At 47.7% G+C, this 22,865-nt stretch overlaps 1 protein-coding gene across 3 annotated transcripts in view; it reads right to left on the reverse strand.

The window, feature by feature from the left end:
* KSR1 (kinase suppressor of ras 1) overlaps positions 1-22,865 on the reverse strand; it is a gene marked incomplete at its 5' end in the record, with an annotated part of 144,391 nt that overhangs the window by 65,170 nt on the left and 56,356 nt on the right. The gene's annotated exons all lie outside the window — the stretch shown is intronic.

Below are 22,865 nucleotides of genomic sequence, written 5' to 3' on the forward strand. Positions count from 1 at the left end.
GAGGTTGAGAAGAAATGAATTACTCAGTGCATGCCTGACCTAACTATACATGCTGGGCAGGCCTGTTGGGTTGTGTGTGGCACTATTAGCAAGGGTCCTTGAATCCGGTCTATAAACAAGCTTTCAGGACTCACACCCAAACATGGATGGAAACTTCAGATGTGTGAGTCTATGTCTTTTCCAGGGGAAAGTGTCCACAGCTTTACAAAACTTCAAATAAAATAAGATTAACTAAGGTCAGCCTGGCATTCTCTTTGACAAACACTGGGCTCCAACTGGGTGGCCTGCACTGTACTACTAAGGAATGCAACGGTGGGGGCAAGACCTGTGGGGAGGGCAGAGCCCAGGGCTGATTAAAAAGAAGGGGGAACGGACTCCAACAGATGGAAATGAGTGCGTGACCTGAAGAAGACCAGGGCCCTGGCGAGGCTGAGATCAAGTGGCCGATGGACCCAAAAAGAGCTGCTGAGATGTAGCCGGGATACTGTTGGCCTCATATTGGTGACTTTCAAGTCTCCCCAGAAGGCAAGCACCACCTTCAAAGACTTGTATAAGAACGATGCCATTCAAGCTACTTCCCAGTCCTACTGCTCTGCAAGGGTTTTGTTGTTAACACATCCCTTTATCTTTCATCTGTAAATATCTCAGCATATTTCTCTAAAGGGTATGAGCTCTTTCTGTTAGCACAGTCTCAATATTAAAAAATAATTAATAATTTTAAGTTTCAAATATCCAGGAAGGCTCCCAACATCCAAACAGGAGCTCTTGACCAGTTTTGGACTACGGACCCCTTTACCAGTCTGGGGAGGTCCATCCCTTTCTAAGAACAACGCTCTTAAGTGCATAAAACAAAACACTGTGAATTGCAAAGGAAATGAATTATATTTAAATACATTTATCAAAATATTATCTAAAATTGTGACAGGGTACTAAAAGCTTCTTTATAAAAGCCAGATAATATTAAATAATAATCTAGCAGTGGGTCTCATAGCTATCATAAGTTTGAAACTGTGACAAATGTAAAACTGTTTTTTTTCAGATAGCCCCACAACTGTATCATGATAAGAAAACTGTGATTTCTACTGGTGACCGAGTCACGCGTGTTTGCTGAGACCACTGTGCCTTGTTCCCTACATCCAAATTGAACAACATACTAAATTCCAGTTAAGGTTAATGAAAGGTTAAGAAATGAAAGGTAACAATTTTCCCCTGCAAATTTATAGACCCCCAGAATTCTCTCCACAGAACCGAGGTAAAGAACCCTTGTGGCTAGAGGGACGTGAGGCATGAAGTGAGACTCATAATGACAACAAAACCATTGCTTCTACATCAGCCTTTCTGAAATCTCCTCCAGAAACTTGTTTGGTCCCAGGCTCACGATGGTCCCAGGCTCACGAACGGCTAGACTCAGGGGCACTGGCCTGCAGGTCTGTTAAGTCCTGCTATCTTCAGAGGGCTCAGTGGCAAGTGAGGACAATTACTAGAGAGGGAACACTGAGTCAGAACAAAAATAATTCCACTCAGTTGTACAGTTTCGACATTTAGTAAAACCTAGATAGAAGCAAACCCACGGCATTCCTACACTACACGCCCCTCAGGTTCCCAGAGCAGACATTACTAATCAAACATTCTCTGCTGAGATTTTACACCTCTGAGCAGACACTGCTAACGGAACGCTCTCTGCTGAGGCAGGCAACTCCAAGTTGTCACACAAGAAGTGTATTCGCTGTCCTGTTATGAAACCTAAGCCCCTGGGAACATCTGTAGAGTGTGAAGCTCATAAACGCGAAGACACGAGTGCCTCTTGTATCCTAAAGGGCTCAGTGGAGGCAATCACATCCCTCATGTAGGCCGACCCTACTCCATCCATCCCATCCCTCTCGGTGTGACCAGAGGCCAATTCCCAAACTTCTTTTCCAGGCTCATCTCCACTCTACCTCTGGCCCACCCTGACCTCCAGGTGCATACTCCCCTAGGTGCTATTCCTCAAATACTTCCTATACTTTCCTACGCACTGGGCTTCTCTGCTCCAACTGTCTGCTCTGGCCAGAAGTCCCTCCCTCCTCCAGCCCCAGTGTGCTTGGCCTGGGCAGGACTTCCCAGGCCTGCGCAGAGGTCCCATCTGCCCTCCCGAGCGTGTCTGTGGCAGCCCCTGTCACAGCGGGCCGCCTACTTCAGCTTCTAATACAGTCTCTGCCAACAGATGTGAGCTCCCGGGGCACCGGACACCGAACAGGCTTCAGAGTTCAACAGAATCTGGGTTCAAATCTAGATTCTTCCATGTATCCGTTGTGTGACCTCAGGGAAGTTCGTTAATTTTTCTGAGTCTCTCGGTTTTCTCACCTGTACAACAGGAATGATAATATCTAGCTCACGCCTGTTGGGAAGATGGAACAATAGTGTGGAAACCCACCCTAGTCTCCCTATTATTACACATCAGGGCAGGGACTGTGTCTACCTCATTTGTGACTGTACCCACACGCCTGTTACTGCACCTGGAACATAACATGTGCTCAGAAATCCTGAGGAAGGAAGGAGGCAAAGAAACACACGGGCCTTATCCTCGTATTAAAATCTTACTCACGGCCAGTTCTTCCCTCCACTCCAAACTGCTCTCAAACCACAGCTTCAAAGAGCTGACCAAAGACAGGGGGCAATAAACCAAACAACTGTGCCTAGTCAAAACCATTTTTTTCCACATTAACCAAGAGGTGGGGCTGCCGGCCGCAGTGAAGGCTGTCCGTCACTGGCATTGAGAATCCCAGGGCCGTATCCCCAGGAGCCGGTGAGTAACGCATCTGTTCTGCATAAGACTTTGGCCATCACAGGTCAGCATCAAGGTCAGGCAGCCTGGCCTCAGCAGTGAGCCAGCGTTTGGGGCTTTCCCTAGTTCAACCCCCTCCAGCGTGTCCAGCCCTTTTCAGCCTCCAGGCCCTCTGCCAGGAAGGTTCTTTCCAGTGGCCTCTCAGGCTCCACGACTCAGCTCAGATATCCATTCCTCCAAGAAGCCTTCCCAAATCCTTAGCCCCATTCCCTTTCCTCCATCAGATCACACATCGCAGTTCTCATACGTCACTGGTCTGCTTCCTTCTTTAGACTGTAAGCTTCATGAGGCCAGGTGCCGGGTCTGTGTTCTTGATCCCCACTAGCTCCCCAAGAACCAGCTTACCACCCGGCATATGGTTTGCGACTGTAAAACCTTTGTTGAATGAAGAAACAAATGAAAACACAATACATTTTAAAGCCCCGAGAGGCATATACATTTACCAAAATGACAATGGAAAATAAATGCCAATTGGGTAAGTGATGACTCAGGAGCCTGAGAGTCTCAAACACCTGGGTAAGTTCCCCAGAACAGCGAGCAGTCTCTGTTCAAAGGCTGTCAGAGATCCCTGCTAGAGAGCCCAAAGCAGGCTCGTGGGTAGTACCATGCAGACCTTGAAATGACTCCTCGCTGCATCCAGTTAACAACCCCTAAGCTTGGCCGGCAGTGCACTATATGACCCACTTGCCAGCAGGTCTGATGTCCTGGCAGCTGCTCTCCTCCAGAGCTCATAAAGAAGACATGACACCTGCACATCTGGGTTCTGCTAAAGGAGCAAAGCTGTTCTCATTCACAAAGGATGGAGGTGCAGCAGCTACAACGGAGCAAATAGAAGGCTGCTCTCACTTTTTGGAAAATTGGTCACAGTCACAGAAGCACCCAGGGGCTACTTTCCCAGAGAAACCACAGTGGGGCCTGCCAGCCCAGCCTCAGGGGCCTGCAAGGGGACCTTTCATGGGGAGCGTCATTTTCTCTTAACCACAAAACCGCAAGATATAAATTTTCCGGAATAGAAAAGCACCTGGGGTTTCAGAGATGGAACTAGCAGTAAGAGTCATTCGTACTCTGGCCGTAAGGGAGGACCCTGGCACTAAAGTCTCATTTACCCCAACCCCAATATTCTTTGGCTTCATAAGTGTGTACCCCACCCCTGCTCTGACACGCAGCCTGTTGTACAGAAAGAGCAGAGGAGCATCAAGTCAGCCCATAAACAGTTGGTGGGTATTACCAATACACGGTCCACAGCAGCTACTCACTAAGTCTCCTGGGCTGAAAGATCTGGTCTCTGGTCCCAGCTCTGACATTTAGATCCAGGCTCTCGGGGAAATCCCCCTTAGCTCACCTTCAATCTTACCACCTATACAAAGGGTATCATTTTATGGAAGTTGAAGCCAAAGTAACTACTATAAAAGTGCTGGGGACAAATACAGAATAAATATAAAAGTCCTACTACATTACTGTTGGTTACTCCAACCATATCCAAGAGGAAGCCTGGCTCTGGGAGGAAAAACTCTGGCTCTCGAAACAGACAGATCTGGTCTCCAAGCCCCTCGCCACCATACTCCCTCAGCAGGTGAACACGGATAGAACCTTGGCCTCAGTGTTCCCATCTGTAAATTGGGGTTGGTCTGCTTCAAAGGGCTGTTTGTGAAGATTTACATAAGAAAATATGAATGTAGGATGTTCACGAGCTCAGTGGTAGCTGTGGTAGGTAGTATCCTCATTGGGCAAAGTGGTCAGGTTAACTTATACCCTCCCTGGGTAACAGGGAAGATGCGGGTGGGATCACACCCATTTCAGAGATGGGGCTAAAGAGAACCCGAAAGCTGGTGTTGGCCTTTAGAACAATGCTGGTGGATGGCACAGATTAGGTACATTTATTTTAAAGGCACGAGGGCCAAGGCCCAGCTCACTGGTTGCTCCAACATGACGCCAACACAGGCCTCCCAAACGGAGGCTGATGTGAGCTTCACTTCCCTGGAGGTGAAGCCTGTCACATAACCCTGAAGAGCAGACACCTGTTAGATCGCCCAAAGCACATGCCACTGACAGAGAGAAACTTCCGCAGGAAAAGGAAGCAGCTCCCAGAACTGCAAGGGTCACAGGAACACGAGAGGCCTTACACGTCTGCTCTGCTCAAAGATGCCAAGTGCAGGGACGGCAGCCTCTCCCGGGGGAGGCTCCTTCCTTGTCATTCTTCCTTTACATTGGACTTAAACCCACCTCCCTATAGCTGGCACTCCAGATCCCAGGCTCACCCTTCAGAATGCATCACAGTTGTCAGAGACGACCCAATGGGACATGGGGCTGCTCTGTGGCCATAGAACTGACATCCCTTGGAGGCAGCCATAGTGGGCTGGAGGGGTAGCTGCCCTGCCCCCCCACAGAGAGAGGGCAATGCCGGCTGAAACCGTCATCCCAGCAGAAACCTCTTGCAGGCTTCCCAGACTTGCCGGCTGGGGGCCAGCCATTGTGCTAGACTGGCCAGGCGGTGCAGTGGTAATAACCAGGCAAACATTCCATCTGGTGCACAGGTGTTCCCATACCTGTTTACCATAAAAGCATCTGTTCTGACTGGTCGCGGCCATGCCTACCATCAGTTAACTGTTCCATCACCCCTAGCGGGAAACACGGGCGTGTCAACAGGCGGACCTAAGGTCTACTCCCCGTGCTATCACTTCCCAGCTGTGTGGCAGTGGCCACTTTATCTTAGTTTCCTCATCTGTGAAGTGGAGAAAATAACATACACTCCATAGCTGAAAATTCACTGCAGGATTCATGTATACAAAGTGCTTCGTCCAATGTGCAGAACACGTGAAGTGCTCACTAAATAGGATGCTGTTAGTATCCGTCCTGCTCAGCCCCAAAGCACAGCCTTGGTGAGGAGTGTCGATTTGGGGCTAGTGCTGTCTGGATTCCATCCTACCCAGGCTTCTGCACCTTTGCAGAACATGCCTTGTAGCTAGCTAGCTATGTGTGACAACCGACTGCAAAGAAAGTCAGCTGCACCTTAAAACTTCAGTGTGTGGGATAAGGAGGTCCCTTCTCTGGGTAACCCCCAAATCCATGATCCAGGCTATGGAAGGGTCCAGATTCTAAGACATTTGTCACCCTAACCCTGATTCAGACGTTGGCTGCTACAGGACCCTGAGCAGATGCTTACTCTTCCCAGTATCCCAGGTCTTTATGTCTCAAGCAGGGCAGGTGGTTCAGTCTATGGGGACAGATGTGACAGATGTTGAAATACAGCTGCCCAAATGAACTCCAGGCACGAACGGAGCTGGACACCCATGTACAGCAGCAGGCTCTCTCAATTACGGAAATCATGTCAACGCTACAAGATCAACCCTGGTGGTAACAATGATTTCTTCATTTATGTAGCACCTTATCACCTTCTCTCCCTGGATTCTCAATGAAAATTCCGGGAGGTAGGAATTGCAGTAGATCCCTGACAGCACAAAAGTGATGTCCCAACCTTCACATAACCCGAAAGCTGGCAACGTCCCTGAGCATGTCATTCTTCCCACAAAACAGTTATATACAACTGAAAACATCACAGATCCTTCCAGACTCTTGATGGGAAGTACTGTGCACGCAACATCAAGTGGAGGGAAACAGAGCTATGTTGAGCTATGGATGCTGGGCGGCCTGCTTGGCTCACTCACTGGCTAAGGGATTCCCACCCATCCTGCAAACAGTAATGCACAATTCGGAGTCCAGCCAAAGCACAATGACAAGTACAGCTCATCACTTAGGGCCACTCACAAATAGCCAACCACACGTACTAAATCTATGAGACTTACAGGTATCATTTATTATTCCCATCTTACAAGTGAGGAAACTGAGGCACCAAGAACTTTGTAAGTTTCTCAAATAGTGAAGGGACCGAGGCCTCAACCCAGCTATTTCTTTGTACCACACCGTCTCCCCCAAATGACTCCGGCCATCCACCCCCTTAGCTTTGCTAAGCCGTCCTGACGGCATAAGCAGAATGGCAGTGGGCAGGGCCCACCTCTCCTGTGGCCCGCAGCCCCAAATCCAGCAATGCCCAGACTGCTCCAGGCAGTGAATCCTCTGAATAAAGGCTACAGACTGCCCCCCATACTCTCCAAATGTGTCCAGTCACACAGTGGGCCACTGGCTATGGTCCTGACTTGTAATAACCTCCCATCTGGGCTATACCTGATACCTGACTCCAAACCAGCTCTGAATTCATTAAAACTAGCTACCATCCTGCCGGTTACCTGGGTCTGCCCCTTTCAAGGAGATCCCAGCATGCTTGCAGAATGAGGTGGGCACCTAGATGACCACTCCACACTTCCATCCCCTTCCCATCGGGTTCCTCCGTCAGCAGGTGTAATTTTTGGACCAGCCTCCAGATCACCAACACTTATGAGACCCTGACTCCCTTCTTCCAGGTGGGCAGCACTGAACTCCTAAGAGGATGTTATTGTAGTCTTTTATAGTTCCAGGTCTCTGTCTACCCCATCCCAAACTTAAGGAAGTCGTCCAAGCTCTCGCACCTTCCTCCAGCCTTCCCTCAAGGGTCCCTGCAGCTGCCACTCCTTCCCTAGCACCACCAGCTCTGCAGACAGGGCCTCGGGGCTGGTCCCTTATTTCTTCTTCCTCCTCTCCAAAGCTGGAGTAAGCTCCCGGGAACATCCTGCCAGCCCAGGCAGCTAAGCAGTCTGGTCAGGCTCCCACGGCCAATGTATTGCAAAATGATTTCTGAGAATGTAAGGAGGCTTCTGGAGGCCAGGAGGCAGCTGACAGCTCCACACTCAGGCTCGGAGTGAGCCCAGCCGTTGGCCCCCAGCACGGCTCAGTCCTACAGAGCTCTCGAGGATACCAGTGGGGCTTCTATTAGAGGGAAGGGGGCAGAGTGAGGGACAGCACCAGGGGAAGTAGGGTGAGGAAGGGAGAAAGTGACCTCAATCCCCAAGCCGGGCTTCTCACAACCAACCAGCCTTTGTCCGTCTGTCTCTGGCCCCCACCCCTGCTCTCCTGGCGAAGCTGCCAGACGTGTGCATTTGTGCAGAGACGATCTCCCCACCAAGCCTCCCACCAGCAACCCTGCCCTGACGTCAAACTCGGAGTCGGGAAACTTCAAACACAAACAAACAAGTCTGCCCCAGACCACAAGTGGAGCCGTGCCCAAGGAGGCTGGGGTAAGAGGGCCACAGCTGGGAACTCGGGCTTCCCGCCCTTCCCCGATTCCACAGGGGCTGTGGACTCCAGACTTGACAACAGGCTGCAGATGGGAAGTTCCAATCCAAATGGGATCAGTCTTTGTCCTGGCTGATGGGTGTGAGTGCCCCCCGGCGGCTGGCACAGCAGTGGGAGCAAGAGATCCTGCCCAGCATCACTGCAACATTAGTTAACTTCCTCTGTGCAATGAGCACCCCCATTAGATACCATCACCCATTCTAATTGCTCTGGTAGTAATTATGAACAGGCAGGGCAACGAGAGCCTGACGTGGCTTAGAAGCACATATGAAGCTTCCTGGAAGAGATGGAGCTTGAGCTGGGCCAAGGGTGGATGGCCAAGGAACCAAGTTTCCTCGGCAACACCTGCTGTCCCATCTCAGGCTCCACTGAGGTCATGACACTCAACAGGAAATATTTTCAAGAGGAAAGCATTTCCCTGACTGAAATATCCTCAGACAGCTTCCACTTGACAACTACAGTTGAATGAAATAAAAGTGCTCTCCAGAAAACCATCTTTACCTTGAAAGGCCAGTAAATGAACTATTGGCCTTTCCAGTTGGCCTCAATTCAATACTATGGGCCTCCAAATGTGCCCCCCACACCCCCACACACACTTTTTTGTTAAAAGTACCAGCAGTCCTTGGGGGTTGTGGGGACATACTGGACTAAATCATGAGAAAGCAAGACATTCGCTTCATCCCCTAGCTGCCTGGGACCTGAAGCAATTCCACAAAGGAAAGAAAGGAGAACCTCTATCCATCATCCATTCATTCAACAAGTGGTCAGTAAACTTCTTCTCGATGCCAGGCACTGAGAGCCACTGCAGCATGGTGACAAGCAACCTGGCGCATAAGCTTGAGGAACTCTGTCCACAGACAGAACTGACCAAAGGACGGTGGGAGACAAAGAAGGAGACCGGGTATGTGCACCCTCCAAGCATCCCTGACAGCCCCAGTGCTCCACGCTCTTGTTGGGAAACTGAGGTGTCAGGAGCCAGAGATGTGGTGTCGGCCCCTATGTCACCTCCAAGCCAGATTCTTAATTGACACGGCCTTTGTCCAAGTTCAAACACTTATTCCACATGCTTGCCCGAAGTTCACCAGGATTACAGAGCACAGCTTGGCCCTGAACCCCTCAATTACAAGAGGTATTCCCTGGGAATTCCTGACATCGCACTCAGGAAGGGACCTGGGTATGAATTACCAAGCAGAGGCCTAAAAAAATAGGCAGAGGCTATGTCTAATGGCAAAGGTGGATTCCTGCCAACAAGCCCACCCCCTTACCTATCTTTAAGACCTGGTCCCACTAGAAGGGAGGGATGGGGGAAGGTGAGGAGCTTCAGATTCTGAGCTGAAAGCACCTGCTATGAGTAGGAGAGTGTGCCGTACATCGGGGAAACAGAGGCCTTCCTTTCCAGGAAAATGATTGTTTGTCTAACAACACAGAAACGGTAAAAGGCCACCACAGAAAAGGTAAAAGGCTGTGGAGGGACAGGTGAGCACCTCAGATACCAGGAGTCAACTAATATGACGGTGAACTCCCCTGGAATGATGGGTACTACATTAGGCGCTCTCATTATCTATCTGGTATTCATTCCTGACAGCTTCCTCGCTCACAGACTGACTTTCTTTGGGGCAGCACTGTGCCCAACGATGAACGGGTCTGGGTCAGTGGTTCTCAACCCTGACTTCACATCCATTTAATTGACCTGGGATGGGGTCCTAGCCTGGCTACTGTGATGACCCAGCCCCCACTTCCAGCATCCCTTGCAGCTAGCTAGCTATGTGTGACAGTTCAATGAGACACAAGGACATGTCCCCTGGAACTGCTGGGAAGGGCTTTTCTTTCCTTACAAGTGGGACAGTCTCTGGGGTGCCTGCTGCCCACAGTCTCCCCTTCCTGCTTGGAAGATAAGAATTGCCAAGAGTTGTCCAGGGAACCCCAGAGACACCAAGCGCTTGTTCCGCGGCTGAACCAACCCAAGAGCCACCTAACTCCATACGTCTCATTGTAGGAGAAATATAATGGCCAAATTGTCAAAGTCATATTTTCTGTTACTTGCAACCAAAAGCAGTCCTTTCTGTTAACATTTATGAAACCCACACTATTTCAAACCCCCTTCTAAACCTTCTACGGCTGTTTCTAAGGTTAAGGCTTCTTGCTGGCTTCCAGAAAACCTACAAAAGGAAAAATATTCTTTGTGGGACCACGTGCCATCCAAAAGCATTCCTCCAAAAGGTCCTTCCAAATTTCAAAGAGCAACTCCTTTCTTTTTTTTTTTTTAATGAAGTCCAAATTATCCTTTTTTTTTTTTTTTTGGTTTGTGCTTTTTATTTCCTATCTAAAAAGTCTTTGCCAAGCTCACATTCACAAAGGTATTCTCCTATGTTCTAGAAGCTTTAGAGTTCTATCTTTTTTGTTTACATCTATGATCCATTTCCAAGTAATTTTTATATTCCAGGACTGTTTTTTACCACAACTGTGTACTGTTTTTTATTTTTTAATTGGATATGTGCAAGGCACTGTGCTATGCATTTTATGTGCATTGTCCAATAATACCAACATTAATCCTCTGATAGGTACTATTATTAACCTCCTTTTTCAAATGAAGAAACTGAGGCTCAGAGTTATATATACTTGTATCTAATCCATATACAACACTTTATAGTTCCTTCCTGTCCATTATACAGCACCTGAAGTACAACTGGACATTGAACCTGACTAGGGAGGTAGAAAGAAGTGGAGGCCTTGCTGTTCTAACTACCTGCCTGATATAGTTGATGCCGAATGCCTGGGAATATAACCCGCAGCTGCCTCCTGCTCCTAGGAAGACAAAAGATGACCCAACTTCCAGGAGTGCACCCAGTGGGAGTGAGGTGAAGCAGGATGTGTAGTGGCTTGCATTTGTAGAGAAAAAAATGGGTGGGGGAGCTCCTGTTCTTGACAGTGGGTGGTGAGAGCTGTTCTTCCCTTTGACAATCACAGGATCGTTGAAGCCATGACACAAGTGTAGACCACCACAGTGGATTAAAGATGGCCACCAAGAATTTCACACTCCTCCAATCTAAGGTCTATTTCCTCTCCCTTTGAATGTGGGCTGCTCTGTGGCTGCTGTAACAAACAGGACAGCAGAAGATTCTTCTGGAGCCCTACTCCGACTATTCTGATGGAGAGGCCCTGAGCCTCCAAGGAGTCGGAGAGCAGGCCAGCTGAGCATGGCCGCCCAGCCGTCCCCGGCAAGGAGTCAGGCATGGGAGTGGGTCTCTTTGGGCCCTCCAGACCAGGACAGCTGACGCCACATGGGGCATGCCACCTCAGTGCCTTGACAGAGGTTTGTATATTTGCTGTGGGACCTCAAAGGGACTAGGTCTAAGTGTGCAGTGGGGTGGCTGAGATCCTAGGAAGGCATCAAAGGGGAAGTAATCTCTAAAATGAGTTCACTGGGTTAGGGTGAGGCATGGGGTATGGCACACAGACAGAGGCGAAGGGGTAGGAAAGGTGCTCCGGGTGGGGGGCATAGCATGAGCCCAGTCACAAAGAAACCTTTTTGTTTTTTAAGGGTATAGCAAGTAGCTGGAGACTACTTGCTATGGGGGATGGGGAAAGTCATCAGGAAAGCAAAGTCAGCCAGGGGACAGGGCCAGCTCATGCAGGTCCTGGAAGGTTCTGGAAGGCCAAACTACGGCATCTGCACCCAATCTAGCAGGAGTGGGGAGGGAAGCAAAAGAAGAAACATGAACAGATTTGCATTTTTGAATGATCATCATTCTGGAAACCATGTGGAGGACAGATTGAAGTGGGTGTGGAAAAATCAAAGACAGGAAAATCAATTAAGAAGCCATCGCAATTTAGCAAATGATGAGAACAAAAGGTAATTTAGTTAGTGGCAGTGTGGGTGGAAAGGAAAGAGCAGATTCTAGAGATGTTTTATTAGCATTTTTACTATAAAGACAAGACTCCCCTGCTTGCTTGTCCAGGGAATTTCTGGCATACCAGCACCCTGGAATGCAGGAAGCTGAAGAGCTAAGTTTCTCCAGCAAATGAGCCAATAGGGCAGAGACCATCTGTCTGATTTACTAGAACTAGGTGCTTCCTGGGGGAAGGGTTCTGCTACTGTGTTTCCCCGAAAATAAGACCTAGCCAGACAATCAGCTCTAATGTGTCTTTTGGAACAAAAATTAATATAACACCCGGTCTATAATATGATATGATATGATATGATATGATATGATATGATATGATATGATATGATATAATATAATATAATACCGGGTCTTATATTAATTTTTGCTCCAAAAGACACATTAGAGCCGATTGTCCGGCTAGGTCTTATTTTCAGGGAAACATGGCATCTGTTGGAAGCCCTCAGCTGAAGGTCCAACTTGGCAAGGGCACCTCTTCCCACAGGCAGCTAGCTCTCAGCCCAGGTGTCTCCTACTCCTGAGCTCCACTCCTTCCCCTCCTCCCAGGCAGAAGGGAACCCTACACCTGCCAAGAGCAAAAGCCACTGTTCCAACAATTCTATCTCCCTCTCTTCCCAGCAGCCCCCAGAGGTGGGTCAGAGACAGAGGCTGGAGAGAGGCAGCATTTGCTAGAGTGGCCAGACCTAAGAGGAGCCTTCTCCAGCCAGTGTGGGGCTGCTGTTTGTGTCCAGTCTTCTCCAAACCATATGTACAGGAAACACGCTCAGTTAAGAGACTGTGGGCAATCGACAGAATATCTCTGAGCCTGTATTTCCTGTTGTAAACAAGGGGGAAAAGATCACCCTCAAAAGATGACTGTGAACACAGAACGATATAACACATGTCCTGCAGCTGGCGTGCTAGGTGCCCAGTAAACATTTACAGCCACCTCCCTTCTCCGTGGCCTTAATCGTGGGAAAGGCCAGCGTTTTAACAGCTGACAGAGAGACCTCAAAAGGGGAGTGTCCAAATGCAGGTGTCAATTATTGATCTGTTGACATGTCTACAGGATCCCCATGGAACAAGGAGAACAACCAGCTTATAGAAACAAACAGCTCTGACAGCATGAGGAGAATAGCCTGAGCTATTCTCCTACCCCAACCCCTGGAGAAAACAGCATGATGTTAAGTTAGTAGATTAAAATCCAGCATTCCTGAAACACTGAGTCCCACTGGGGTCACTCCCAGCGGAGGACCCCTCAGATACCTCTTAGGGAAGAGGGGCAGCTTGACAAGGACACCCAAGCCTCTTTACATAACAAGGGATATGCGAAGGTCATTCCATTACCCATGAACTTCTTCATTATAATATCTTCAAAGCTCTCATTCTAAGGGACCATTTTATCTGGGCAGAAGAAGGTACGGAAATATGGGGTTTAGGAATGGAACTGCAGTCGGGTTGAAGAGATGTCAGCTCTAGGAGAGAAGAGGGGACCGCCCTCTCTAACATGCAAAGGCCAAAAGACTATGGAATTTCTCCTCCTGAGCCCTGGGCACCTCAGTTTACACAGGCTGTATTGGGCTCACATCACCAAAACTATTATTATCGAGAGTGAGAAAGGGCTCAGATAACAGAATGTCACCACTGAGCTATTCCAGGAATGCCAGCCAGGGGCGGTCAGAGAGAGATGGATGGTCAGGTGCTCAGGCCTAGAGTCTAACAGACCGGCTCTACTGCTGTCCTGCTGCCTTAACTTGGGTTAAGTTAACCTTTGTATGCCTCAGTTTCCTTGTCTGTAAAATGGAGGGCTAGTACTACCTTCACGGGAGGGAGATGTCAAGTGCTGAGCACTGCATTGTCAACACTTATCATCAGCCACCTTTATCATGAAAATGCCAGGATCTTGTTATCTTTGAAAGCAGTTAAATCCTGACCTGTTTATGGCTTTAAGATTCTGAAACATGTTCCTGAATGAGTCCATTTACGTGGTAAATCCCATGCTACTCTCATGTGCTCCCTGAAGGGGCAAATGTAGATGAGGCGAGGCCAGGCAAGAACACATTCACCTCAAAGAATGGCCTTAACGCTTGTTTTATTCCTGGGAGGTCAAGAACAGGTCAACACACAGGCCAGACAGTGCAACAGGAACCCCTGCCAGTGGTCTGAGCAGAAGAACGAGGCAAATAAGACAGCTATTAAGACACACGCAACCTGAGGATCCAAGTGGAGGAGTGCCTGGGAGGGACAGGCTCCAGGCCTGGCACACGGGCTGTAACAGGAGCTGTTCTCCAGGCCTGGGGCAGGAATGACACAGCGTGCGCGCACACACACACACACACACACACACACTCTCTCTCTCTCTCTCTCTCTCTCTCTCTCTCTCTCTCTCTCTCTCTCTCTCTCTCTCACACACACACACACACACACACCCAAGAATGCACATACACACCTGCCACCCTGGATAAGTTCTGACTGAACAGTGAGGGGCCCCATTTCCAAATAAACAGAGCAGGTGGGCTGCCAACTTCCCAAGAAATCAACTGACCACAACTTTCTGACCAAATTAGATAACAGCTACCACTGACAATGCATTTAGTACGCGGCAGGCATTGCTTTAATTGCTTTACATATATTAACGCACTTAATCGTCATAACAAATCTGTGAGAGAGGCGCTAACCTGATTCCCATTTTACAGAGGGGTAAAATGAGGACAAGGAACAGTCTCAAGTCACACAGCTAGTTAGTGGTAGGACAAGGATTTGAATCCAGGGGGTTTAACTGCTGAGTCCATGTTCCAACCACAAGCCGTAGTACCTCTTTCAGTGACTGACCTGTTTGGGGCACCCACTGTGAGCCAGGCCAGTGCAGGGCATCTTCCTATGAGGGTCCTCGTTTATAAAGGAGACCTGGAGGCTCAGAGAGCCGACCCAAGGTCACTCAGCTGGTTCATGCCAGAGCCAGCTTCAACCCAGGAAGGCCTGACACCCCATGCCGCCCCTCCCGACATGAGGCACTGGCCATGACCTTACAGGAGGCCACCCGACCCCAAACCCACCATTCAGACAAAGACCCTTCCCACTGTGTGGACACGTTGCTGACACACGATGCACAAACCCAGGCAGGTGTCGCTCTGCCACTTGCCAGAAGGCCTGGGGGACCAGCGGAACCCCAGAGCGAATCCACCAGCTGCAGCCCCCTTCCTCAGCACAGCCCTCTCCTCCCCAGGGGCCTGCTAGCCACATCCTACTCCTTCCTACCTGTCCACAGAAAGAACCAGAACAAGAGCCTACTGCTGGTTCCCCGATCACGAGCTCTGATTATGTAGCCTTCTGATGTAACAGCTCCAAGTAGAGATACACACCGGCTCTTGCATAAGACCCAGTTTCGCTCACACAAAGACCTCAGGGCAAGCAGCGAGCTCCGAGGGCCGGGACGTACTGTGGCTCACGGAGCAGAGGTGCCGGCAGCCCACACCTCAAGCCTGGCTCCGCCGTGCAGGACAGCACACGTCTCACATTCCCAAAGAGGCCGGTTCTCCCACGGCCCATTCCCAGGTGACCCAGATACTCTAAATCAGCCTCCTGGTGGAGGAGAGCTCACATGAGCTGAGAAAAATCCTGGCAAACCCTACAGGGCTTTGGATCTCCTGCGGCCAGTCTTTGCGGTCAGCCCTGACTGAGGACCTTGCCAACCAGGAGGGGCTACTGAAAGGACTGGAATCTTCCTGAGATTAAGCACAAAATCCTAGCATGTTCTAAGATGAGAAGAGCCTTCAATGTCATCTCACATAACCGACAAGGAAACTGAGGCCCAGGGTGGGGCAGTGCCTTAGTCCAAGTCACACAGAAAGTCAGAGGGTCGGGTCAGGACAGACACCCCGTCTCCTGCCTCCTGTCCAGTGCTCGTTCCCCATGCTGGATGACAGAAGGCCTGGGTGCAACCTGCTGCATGAGCAAGCAGCTTAGCTGGGCCTCTGGTTCCCTATTTTTATTTAGCAAACCAGGCACCATTTAGTTTATAAATGCTAACGCGTTCACTGGAGGAGGTAGGTGTTATTATTATTATCCCCACGTGGGGGTGAAAGTAACTGTCAGGGGCAGGATGTGAACCCAGGCAGTGTTGCTCCACAGTCCAAGCCTTGGACCGTTAGGCCACGTCGCCCTTGTAACTGCAGCTCCTCAGCGGGGACAGCTGGCTTTCGGAGCTCAAGGGCATGCATTGAGCAGCTCTTTAGAGGAGCGGAGCTGAGGACAGCTCCAGGACTCCTTCCATCCCAGCAGCCCCTGTAGGTAACAACCAGGAAGTACAGGCAGCAGATCTGCCGTAGGGGATCCAAGTCTGGGACCAGCCAGAAAATGGGCCCAGGTGTTCACTATAAACTCCTAAAGGGACCTGGAGAATGTGACCAGAGCCGACTGTTGGGGAGAGCAGCTTTGCCCAGTCGGAGGCCTGTGGCCCCTCCAAAGGCTCAGCCTCCCCTTCCCCTGAACCCTCTACAAGCCTGGGTGTAAGAGGAAAGGAGGGGCCACGCAGCGCCAAGGCCCTGACACCCGAAGGGCATGATAATGCACTCCTGTGGCCTCCTCAGCACTGAAGCTCTTGAGTTTTCTTCCTGAAAAGGAAGCCATTTCTCAATAGGTTGCTACACACGGACACTGAGAAACACAAACCAAGAGCGTAGCGGGTACCAACCCCAAAGAGAGGAGAATGAGGAGGAAGGGCTAGTATGGGTCAGTCAGCCTTGGGGTGCAGCTAAAGAAGCAACAAAGCTACACTGGGCACACTCCAGTCCATCCCTGTTTGTAAGAGTGACACAGCGGGAACAATCTAAAGACCTAACAGTCAACTCATGGCTGACTAGGTTATGGTAAAACCACATAAACTACTACAAAAATCACTGAACAAATTTATAAAAACATGGCGAAGTTTTTGGTGTTCTTCTGTTGAGTGACACAGGCAGTACAAAAAAAAAGAACTACGCAATAGATGGCTACACTATGCAGGGAAAACACTCAAAGCATTTTTGCCTAGAAAAATGCAACTGAAAGAAAACACGGCAGAAAAGGTCGACCTCAAGTGAGCGGAGTGTGAGTGGGGAAGACGATCATTGGTAATCGTCTTCTTTCTATATTTCTGTTTTCCAAAGGATCTAAGTACGACGTACTGAATTTACGAAGTGATTAGTAATAATGATATATTCTAAACTGTCAAAAGAGGAAAGTGGAGGGTGGTGGTTATTCTCTTCCAGCGAGGGTTGAAAAGTCTGGGTAGGTAGCCCAAAGCAATGCCCTGTCTGAAGTGGAGCCTTGCTTGGGGTTCCCATGCACAGCCTTCCCACAAAGGCTGGCACAGCTGGTTACTTCACCTGCCCTGCTCGATTGCGGATGGAGCAAAATCTCCCTGATTCAGAAGCGCAAGAGGAGGAAAGGAAGAAAACAATTTGATACGGTGGCATTAGATTCATTGTTAATTTTTAAGAACAGTGAGCATCCATCCACCCAACAATATTGATACCTACGAGTTACCCAGCACTGTGCCAGGAGCTAAGGAACTAAGACCCTAAAGACTAGATTCTAGTAGAGGCCAAAGATAATCAAGGTACACTGCAAAGGGGTAGTTGACAAATGATTTTAAGACACAAACTGCTGTGAAAATTCAGAGGTGAAAATAAATACAGCTTCCAGTTTCAGAGAAATAACAAGTAGCAAGAAAGGGTTCCTGGCAAAGGTGGGTGTTGAGTTGAGTCTTAAAGAACAAGTGGGAATCCATAAAAGGGTTAGGAAAATAGGCCAAGGAAATATACACACTTATCTCAAAGGAAACAAACCTCTCCACCTTAATAATGAGCAAGGAAATGCAACATGAAAACAAATGGAATTTGGGCAATGCTGGTTGTCCCTCTCCAACCGGTCCCTGGTGTGGGCTGCAGTGGGATCCCTGGGAGGTACAGCCTTCCTGGAGGGCAGTCGAGAAATGCGACACTGTGACAGCAGCTTTACAAAGTGGCCACCCTATCCTAAGGAAACAATTACGTGTGAGCGGAAGGCTGTTCATGAAAAGTATAATTTAAAACAGCCAACCATAAGGAAGTGGGTAACTAAATTCTGGTGTGTTCATATAGCAGAAGACTATGCTAGTAAAAAAAAAAAAATCACATTTTCAAGGAATATTTAATTACATGGGTAATGGACACGATATCATAGCAAGTTAACAATTCAAGATAAGAAAACCACATTTACAGTATAATGCCAATGTGTCTTTTTTAAATTTGAAAGCATTATTTTTTCTTTTATACAGCTTATCAAAATTTAAACACTGGAAACACAGGATCTTATTTTGATGTTTTCACTTTTGTTTTGTATTTTCTATGAAGAACATATGTCCTTTTTAGAAATCACAAAATAATGTTATTCAAAATGAAAGACTAATAGGTGGGATTGCAATAGGAGGAAAAGGAGTCATCGCAGACTTAGAAAATAGCAGAAGTCAGAAGTGAAGAAGTACTGGTCTGTATGTGGAGAAGAAAATTAAATTTTAGAATCAGACAGAGCTGGGCTCAAATCCTGGATCCATTATTTTCTAGATGTGTGACCTTTAACAAATTACTAAACCACTCTTGAGCTTCAGTTTCTTTCAAAGGCTTCTTTAACTTATACACTGGCTAAGGGCCCCCATCAACTCTCTCTCAGAAATTAATAATATTAGAGCTTTCTCTGACCAAGAAAATCAAATCCATTCTGGATGCACACAGGTAAGGTAGTAATACTCATTTATAAGATACACCATCAATACAAAAGGAGCATTTGGCAGAAACAAACAAGTGTTACATTAAAGCCAACATATCCAATATCAGAAATAATTAAACTATGAAAAGATACCTGTCTTAAAAATCAAGAAAATATGAAAAATTCTCTCTTCTAAAGATGGTGATGGGGGCAGCTGATTGGCTCTGTTGGTTAGAGCGCGGTGCTTATAACACCAGGGTCACCGCTTAGATTCCCACATGGCCAGTGAGCTGCGCCCTCCACTAGATTGAAAGCAACGACTTGACTTGGAGCTGATGGGTCCTGGAAAAACACACTGTTCCCCAATAAAAATTAGAAGAAGAAAAAAAAAAAAAAGATGGTGATGAGCAGGATGAATTGATGCATTTGGTCATAGCCCAAGACATGAATCTTGTTCTCATGCTTCTTATATGGCCTGATTTTTGTTCCAAGTGAGGAAATGGATAAGTAGTCAGGTTCCAGTTCCTAAACAGACATGTGTGCCATCGGGAGAAGGCCCCACCTTCCATGAAACAGTTCTGGATTGGGGGGTGCTGCTCACATTCTCCCTGGATCCCACCTATATTTCTTCAGTCTGACATTTACAGTGAGAATTTAGGGAAAATTCTGAATAGCTAGTCATACCAGCCTACCTGGGGTGTCCTTGGTCCCAATCACCCCAACCTCTTTCAGATGAAGACAGCACCAGAAATGCCAAGGTCAGCTGCCTTAACAATGAGCAGCTACATCCTGGAAAAACTTAAGGTTTGGAAAGAATCCTTTGGGAAGACATGCAAGCTCAGTGACCAAACTCAACAAAATCAAGAGCCCCGACCCTTCCCAAATGCCACGCTTTGGCAAACCCAACCAAGATAAGCCTTCAGATTAAGGAGACTCAGCTCACTCCCCAATTATATATAATCACAGCAGCTAATCCTTGTATGGTGCTTACCATGTTCCAAACATTTTACATGCAGTAATTCATTTATCCTCGCAACATAAGAAACATGCACAAAGAGGTTAAGTAATTTGCCCAAGGTCGGGGACAAAACTAGACCATACAAGCCTTTGAGCAAGTTGGAAGGAGGTGCCCCTTCCTCCAGAGAGACAGAGCATAGTCACACACATGACGGCAAATGGGGGCAGTCTGGATTTCAGCATCTTCTCAGGCCCTTGTGCAGTGCACAACCTGCCTGACTGTGCTGCCCCATCCAAAGTCATACAGCTAGTAAGAGGCAGAGCTGAGGTCTGAGCCCAGCCCCCGTAACTTGGCTCCCAAGTAACAAGTGGGTATAGTTTAATATTCAATAAGTGGTCTGCAAACGAATGCCAGTCACGGTGTACAGAGGCACGGATTTAGGTGACTGAGATCACCAGTTCTGCGTGTCTAGGAAGATGAGGTTTTCAGCAACAGTGGGGAAATGCTCTGACATTTACAACTGTACAGGCCAAGGCTTTTTATAGTGTTTTCATCATTTTAATGAGAACACAGGCATACCTCAGAGATACTGAGGGTTCGATTCCAGACCATTGCAATAAAGCAAGTCATAATCTTTTTGCTGGTGGAGAACCTTGCCTTCAATTTGTAAAACAAAACAAAACAAAACAGAAACAAAAACAAAGACAAAAACCACAATGCAATGTCTTCGAAGCGTAATAAAGCAAAGTGTAACAAAACGAGGTATGCCTGTCTTTCCAAAATGTGTCCCATCCTCTTCTGCCATTTATTTAGGACTAAGTATACCAAATATAACTCCACACCATCATTCCAGCCCCCTGCCCGGGGCCGGGGATTCCCCCATCCCCTTCCCTTTTCCTGACACCCACTGTGTGTCTCCAGACCCTGGGTAACTGATGTTTTTCTGCTTCTGTAAATGCTGGAGAAAACTGAATGTGCAGATGGGTTGAGGCCAACGTTTGGGGTTTCCACTTTGCTATGGCTCAGCAGTTCTTATACTTGCTCCTATCTAACTGCTTGCTCTTTCCCAACTCCTGGGTCTCACTGGTTTAACACTCTACAAGCCCTGTGCAGAGACAGTAGAGGCCATCAACTTGAACTCCCTCAACTTGCCTCTCCTCCCCCTTGGAACTCATCACCTCCCATGGTCACCTCCTTCCCTCTGAAGGCAGCTGGGCGCGAGGGGAGGGAGTCTAGCTGCCAGTTCAGCCTCCAAACCCTCATTCAAGTCTTTCTGGTCCTAAGAAAACACTTTCCCTCCACCTTCTCTCTGATTCTCTTCAGGCCCAAAGGTCTTGAAATATTCTCTCAGCTATTCATGTCTTTACTTCTCCATTTGTCTCCATCTCCCCACCTCACTGAAACATGCTCTTGCAGACACCCCCCGCTCCCACACACACACATACACACACACTCAGTCTTCTTATTTCTACGCTCATCATCCTGCTTGACCTCACCAGGGCTTTAGCACCTGGTGGAGGAGAGGAGGGAGTCTCTCCTCCTCCCAGAAGTGCCTGCCCCTGGCTTCCAGAAACCTGAGCCCCACCCCTCTCACAAGCTCCAGACCCCTCTAACCAACTTCCAAATGGATGCCCTGCCTGCCAGGCCCAGAGGCACCTCACACTCATCCAATTGGAGCCAACCTTGCTCTCTTCCGCCCGCCCTTCATCAGCTGGTTGCCTCCCCCTTCCCCACCCTCCATTCCGCCTCACAGAACGCTGATGTTTTCGTTGGCCCATTTCCATTCTCCCTTGCAGCTAGGTATAGCTAGCTGTACGACTCATGTCTGGCCCATGACATGGAAAGGGAAGTGTCATGTGGTAATTTCACAAAGAATATTTACAGAACATATCCTTCCTCCAGCACTTCACCCATCCTACTGTCTGGATTGATGTGCTAACTGGAGCTCTAGCAGCTACCTTAGAACATGAAGATGTGTCAGAAGAGGGTTGACCTGGAGCGGATCTGACTTCATCATGACTTTGGGGATCCACTAGACCAGACCTCTTTTATGTGTGAGGAAAACTAACGTGTTTGAGTCACTGTTATTTGACTTTACGGAGGTTGTGAATGAAGCCGAACGTAATTTTAACTGATATTCCATCCAAACCAATCTTCTCTTACATTCCTTATCTTGGTCAATAACATCAACATTCATATCCGGGGGCCCCTGGCTGTTTACTTGCCATTTTCCTCGATTAGATTATAAGCAACTAAATGAACATGTCTCTCCTTTTTTATGTGATTTTATTTGAATTGCTTACTAAAATACAGCTAACACACAATATTATATTAGTTTCAAGTGTACATCATAGGTATTCAACAGGACCCGCCTGGCTCTATACAGTGTTATTACCACATTATTGATTTTACTTTCTTGCTGGACCATGAGCAGTCCAGCAACCACTGGACACTGTACCACGCTGTCACAATATTATGGATCTTCCCCCATTTTTAAAATGCTCGGTTAGAACTGACATTCAGTATTATTTAATATTAGTTTCAAGTGTACAGCAAAGGGGTTAGATATTTATATAATTTAGGAAGTGACCCCCTAACTAGTACCACCTGGCACTATACATAGTTTTTACCATTTTATTGATTATATTCCCTATACTTTACATCCCCGTGACTATTTTGCAACTACCGATTTGTATTTCTTAATCCCTTCACCTTTTTCACCCTGCCCACAACCCCATTTCCATCTGTTACCCTGATAGATCTAATACCTATCTGGCACCATACATAGTTATTACAGTATTGTTGACTATATTCCTTATTCTATACCTTATATCCCCATGACTACTGTGTAACAACCAATTTGTACTTCTTAATCTCTTACCCTTTCACCCATCCCTAATCCCCTCCTAGCTTAAAGGAGTCCCTCTAAGATTCCTTGTAAAATACTGGTTTGGTGATAATGAACTTCTTCAGCTTTTTCTTGTCTGGGAAGCTCTTTATGTCTCTCATTTTCTTAAATATAATATTTCAAATATCCAAAAAAATTAGCAATATAATATACATTCACTACCAGATTTCACAAATGTTAACGTTTTCATCATATTTGCTTCAGACATTTTTAATAAGAAACGAAACACTGTAAATAAAATTAAAACACCCCTATACTCTTCCAGAGCATGTTACTTCCTCTCCCTCCCTACAAGCAGTGACTGTGGTGGGTAACCTTCCTATCTAGGATTTCATACAT

This window comes from Rhinolophus hipposideros (assembly GCF_964194185.1).
Source record: "Rhinolophus hipposideros genome assembly, chromosome: 20".
NCBI lineage: Eukaryota > Metazoa > Chordata > Mammalia > Chiroptera > Rhinolophidae > Rhinolophus > Rhinolophus hipposideros.